This window comes from Symphalangus syndactylus, chromosome 6, assembly GCF_028878055.3.
Source record: "Symphalangus syndactylus isolate Jambi chromosome 6, NHGRI_mSymSyn1-v2.1_pri, whole genome shotgun sequence".
In the NCBI taxonomy this organism is placed as follows: Eukaryota; Metazoa; Chordata; class Mammalia; order Primates; family Hylobatidae; genus Symphalangus; species Symphalangus syndactylus.
The window spans coordinates 110,186,703-110,192,944 of NC_072428.2; positions in this window are offsets into that span (position 1 = coordinate 110,186,703).

Here is a 6,242-nt window from a genome sequence, read left to right on the forward strand (position 1 = left end):
TCCACATATAAGCAATGAATGTTTGTATTAAACTTATACTAGTAAATTATTTTTATAGTGCCATTTAGGTCATTCAGTTAATTCCACATTCTCTCATTAATATCTATGCCTATAGACGTGGCTTTAAAATGATGGATAGAGTCAAAGTTTTTTTTAAGATGTTTTATTACCTTTTCATAACTTGGCTTGTTTTAAATTATATTTAGTCACATGATAAATGCTTCCCCTGTTTTCCTGTTTTTAAGAGGTAATGTAGCATGAAGCAGTAAAAAGTACTGTACTTAGGGTCAGAAGAAAGCACCGGTTCTGTCTGTCATGTGAGGTGCAAAGATAAATACTATTTCATTCTTGCATAATGTAAAATATGATAAATATGATTATACAAATATAAGGTTCCATGGGAGGAAGAATACAATGTAAGGTTTTGAAGAAAAAAATTAAAGAGTAGGATATATATGAATAAGAAGTTGCCAGATAGAGAAAGGAGAGGAATGGCATTGAAATGAGAGGAAATCAGCCACAATGTGTGCAAAGAAGTAAGAAACAAACAAACAACGACAACAACCAAAAACAAGACTAAAATCTGCAGTGTTGTGACATGACTATATTATACCATGTGTATGTTAATGGTGGTTTTGGGGTTGTGGGGAGGAGGAGGGAGGTGCACAGTTGCAAAAAATAAAGTGGGACCACAGCAGATAATATTGTAACTTTATGCTCCAAGCGATGGTGAGCTCTTAAACAAAGATTAAGCAGAGTGAAGTAAAACTTTTTTTAATCTTTAATTTCCAAAATATCATTGTGCACTGCAGACTTTATCCAGGAGGAAAAAGAAACTGTTGCAGGAAGGCCAATTTTAGAAAGCTAAGAGGGTTCATAGTAGAATAGGAATGAAGAAAAATTAATAGATTTGAGAGTAACTTTATACCTTGTTACAAATAGTTTACCTTTACTTACAAGGGTAACTACTAAATTTTAATTGCCTTAACACAGAAGAAATCCAAATTCAAATTCTTCTCTTACTCTTTTATCATAGATCCAATGGCCACACTGTTATTTTTGAAAGGAATGCCATTTTTTCCTCACTCCAAATTTCCCACTTCATTATCTAAAAATGGTTCCTCTCATTATTATCCTAACACTCAATCTCAACGGATGAAAGTATTTATCTTCTCACCTAGGTCAGAATTCATTTTTTCTTCTCCTTGCTCCCGTGATATATTGCTCATATTTTCCATTCTTATTTTTTTGCTACCTTTACCATATTACAGGAGCCTTAGAGGTAGGGTCCTTGCCATGTCTGACAATCTGTGACAAATATTCCCTTGATCACAAACACTCAATAAATGTATGGTGAAAGGAAAAATAATTGATTCTAACTCAACTACAATCTAGATAATGTTATCTTCCAGTGATAAGACATTGACAAATGATATTTTTGGTATAATATAACACAGGATCACTATTCGATTTTTATGGATGTATGCATCTTTACTCGTCTATGTGTAAAAGATAAACCTAGTTTAAAATCCCACCCATAAATGTTAGCGTTGACTCTTACAGTCAAATGTATTAATATATATTCTTTCATATTCGTTCTAACTTTGTGAACTTTTATTATAATGTCTTTCAGGCCAGTTTATTCAAGTTACCATTTCTACTAATAGTAAACCATTACTCATACACAGTTTTACTATATTTAAGCAACCACATCCTTTCAATGACTAAAATGGAACACAGGAATGGAGGTTTATACTTGATTGTACCTGATATGGTTTGGCTCTGTGTCCCCACCCAAATCTCATCTCAAATTGTAATCCCCATAATCCCCATGTGTTGAGGGACGGACCTGGTGGAAGGTGATTAGATCATGGGTGCAGTTCCCTCCATGCTGTTCTCATGATAGCGAGTGAGTTCTCATCAGATCTGATGGTTTTATAAGTGTTGATTTCCCCTCTCTTCTCTCCCCTGCCACCTTGTGAAGAAGATGCCTGCTTCCCCTTCCGCCATGATTGTTAATTTCCTGAGGCCTCCCTGGTCATGTGGAACTGTAAGTCAATTAAACCTCTTTCCTTTATAAATTACCCAGTCTCAGGGAAGTTCTTTATACTAGTGTAAAAACAGACTAATACAATACCATGGTTTATGAATAAGTATGTGAGTAATGAGTCCTGATGTGTTACTGTAACTGCACCTCCTCTGTAAAGACCATTTTTGTGCTATAAGACCTGGGGTTTTTTGAAAATGTTCAAATCTTTAGCATCTGTTCATTCATTATTTTAAACATTACAAAAACTTATACCTCAGCAATATGGTAATTTTCCCATACATTACAGTTGTAATAGATTGTACTTTTCAGAAACAACTGCAATAATATTTCCAGTTTCACATCATCTTCTAGAATCTTGCCACTCTGCCATTATAGGGTAGTGTTGAACTCCCCTCGCTTTGACCTTGAATGGGCCTGTTGAAGCAATAATAAAACTGATAGTGACACTATGTGACAGCCAAGATTAGTCATCTAAGCAACACAGTTTCTGTCTAGCTCTTGCTCTGGATAGGTGCCCTTGGAACTCAGCCATCACACTGTGAGGAAGCCCAAACCACATGGAGAGATCTGCATGGAAAGGAGGTGAGGCTTTGAGCCCTACATCCTGCCCAAGCTCCCACCTGAAAACTGCTACCAATTGTTAGTTAGGTGCATTTATCACATGACTTCCTCACCAATGTGTGTATGTGACTTCCCACCCACATTATGGAACAATGAACAAAAGAAAATGACTTGTAGTTTTGGGGCACATAGTATTGAAGTGGTTAAAAGGCAATAGTATTCTGAACAAAGTAAATGAAATTATTCGTAAGAGGTACATCTTGCATTAATAGAACATTTCCTTGTAATGTGAATGTGACCTCCAGGACAGTCAAGCTTACTCTGTTTAGTTGGCTTTTGTATTATGAGTGCTTAGAACAGACCTCGGCCCAAAGTATGGACTCGGTACATAAAACAGTGAATTTATAATGAGAGATGGATATGGTTTGGATTTGTGTCCCTGTCCAACTCTCATGTCAAATTGAAGGAGGGGCATGGTGGGAGATGATTGGATCATGGGGGCAGATTTCACCCTTGCTGTTCTTGTGATAGTGAGTTCTCATGAGATCTGATGGTTTAAAAGTGTGTGATACTTCCCCCTTTGTGCTCTCTCACTTTCTCTCTCTTTCTCTTTCTCTCCTGCTCTGCCATAGTAAGATGTGCTTGCTTCCCCTTCACCTTCCATTATGCTTGTAAGTTTTTTTTCTTTTCTTTTTTTTTTTTTTTTTGAGACAGACTTTCACGTTTGTTGCCCAGGCTGGAGTGCAATGGCATATCGGCTCACCGCAACCTCCACTTCCTGTGTTCAAGTGATTCTCCTGCCTCAGCCTCCCAAGTAGCTGGGATTAAAGGCATGTGCCACCACACCAGGCTAATTTTTGTATTTTTAGCAAAGATGTGGTTTCTCCATGTTGGTCAGGCTGTTCTCAAACTCCTGACATCAGGTGATCCACCCGCCTTGACCACTGAAAGTGCTGGGATTACAGGCATGAGCCACTAAGCCTGGCCGCTTGTAAGTTTTCTGATGCCTCCCAGCCATGCTTATTGTTAAGCCTGTGGAACTGTGAGTCAATCAAACCTCTTTTCTTCATAAATTAGCCAGTCTTAGGTAGTTCTTTATAGCAGTGTGAGAACAGACTAAATTCAAAAATTGATACCAGAAGTGGGGTACTGCCATAAAGATACCTGAAAATGTGGAAGTTACTTTGGAACTGCATAATGGGCAGAGGTTGGAACATTTTGGAGGGCTCAGAAGAAGACAGGAAGTTGTGGGAAAGTTTGCAACTTCCTAGAAACTTGTTGAATGGTTGTGACAAAAATGCTGATAGTAATATGGACAATGAAATTCAGGCTGAGGCCTTCTCATATGGAGATGAGGAACACATTGGGAACTGAAGCAAAGGTCATTCTTGCTATGCTTTAGCAAAGAGACTGGCAACATTGTTCCCCTGCTTTGGGGATCTGTGGAACGTTAAACTTGAGAGAGATGATTTAGGGTATCTGGCAAAAAAAATTTCTAAGCAGCAAAGCATTCAAGATGGGACCTGGCTGCTTCTAAAAGCCTATGCTCCTTTGCATAAACAAAGGAATAACTTAAAACTAGAACTTACATTTAAAAGGGAAGCAGACAAAAGTTTGGAAAATTTGCAGCCAGACCATGTGGTAGAAAAAGAAATTTTTTCCTGGGGAGACATTCAAGCCGTCAGCTGCAGAAATTTGCATAAGTAAAGAGGAGCTGAATGCTAATGATGAAGACAATGGGGAAAATGTCTCTAGGGCATTTCAGAGATCTTCACAGCAGCTCCACCCATCACAGGTCTGAAGGCTTAGGAGAAAAAAATGTTTCTTGGGCCAGACCCAGAGACCTGCTATTCTTTGTAGCCTTGAGACATGGTGCCCTGCATCCCAGTCACCGCAGCTCCAGCCATAGCTAAAAGGACCAAGGTATAGCTCAGGTCATGGCTTCAGAGGGTGCAAGCCCCAAGTCTTGGCTGCTTCCACATGGTGATGTGCCTGCAGGTACACAGAAGGCAAGAATCGAGGTTTGGTAACCTCCTCCTAGATTTCACAGGTTGTATGGAAATGCCTGGATGTCCAGGTAAAAGTCTGCTGTAGGGGTTGAGCCCTCATGGAGAACCTCTACTAGGGCAGTGCGGAAGGCAAATGTGGGGTTGGAGCCCCACACAGGTTCCCTACTGGGGCACTGCCTAGTGGAGCTGTCTCAAGAGGACCATTGTCTTCCAGAATCCAGAATGGTAGATTTACCAACAGCTTGCATTGTGTACCTGAAAAAGCTGCAGATCCTCAATGCCACCCCTTGAAAGTAGCCATGGGAGGGGGTGTACCCTGCAGAGTTACAGGGGAAGAGCTGCCCAAGGCCTTGGTAGCCCACCCCTTGCATCATCATGCCCTGGATGTGAGACATGGAGTTAAAAGAGATCATTTTGGAACTTTAAGATTTAATGACTGCCCAGCTGGGTTTCAGACTTGCATGAGGTCTGTTAGCCCCTTCATTTTGGCCAGTTTCTCCCATTTAAAATAGCATTTATCCAATGCCTGTAAACCCAGTGTATCTTGGAAATAATTATAATAACTTGTTTTCGACCTTACAGGCTCATAGGTGAAAGGAACTTACCTTGCACCAAAGTCTTAGTTGAGACTTTGGAGTGTAGACTTTTGAGTTAATGCTGAAATGAGTTAATACTGGGGGACGGTTGAGAAAGGACAATTGTATTTGGTAATGGGAGAGGGACATGAGACTTGGGAGGGGCAGGGGCACAATGATATGATTTAGATTTGTGTCCCTGCTCAAATCTCATGTGTGAAATATGAAGAGGGGCCTGGTAGGAGGTGATTGAATCATAAAAGTGGATGTCCCCCTTGCTGTTCTCTTGAGAGTGAGTGTGTTCTCATGAGATCTGATGGTTTAAATGTGTGTGGCACTTCCCCCTTCACTCTCTCTCTCCTGCTCTGCTATGGTTAAGTTGTGTTTGCTTCCAATTGGCTTCTGTCATGATTATAAGTTTCCTGAGCACCCCCCACCCAGTCATACTTCCTGTTAAGCCTGCAGAACTGTGAGGCAATTAAACCTCTTTTCTTCATAAATATTCAGTCTCAGGTAGTTCTTTATAGCAATGTTAGAATGAACTAATACAGAGATATAGAAATCAAGGCTAAAAAAGAAAAATAAAGGCTTTTGAAAAATATACACAATCAAAATTTTTGCAAAGTGAAAATTGTCGGAATGTTATCTAAATTTATGAAAATGTTAATATATATAAAAATTAGAAAAAATGTGTATTTAAAACTATAAGAATCTTAAAATCTAATATACATTACTTTCACATTCATGTTTAATTTCAAATATGTTATCTTATGTTAACCTTCAACATCATTGTTAAGTGTGTATGTTTTTTATTTAGTTGTCTGTATTTGCTTATTTAATATTTTACTAGTACCTGAAATAGAGGAATTGATTTAACATCCCCAAAATGTATTTTCATCTGTTTTTTAAATATCATATAATATTTGCAATTTTGATTCAAAAAGTACTAAGTTACTTTCTCTAAAGCAACTACCCTCATGATTTCTTTATTCATAATATTGTTTGCCAGGTAGGTTGTGTCTTTCTTAATGTCTTCTCCTAAATGAA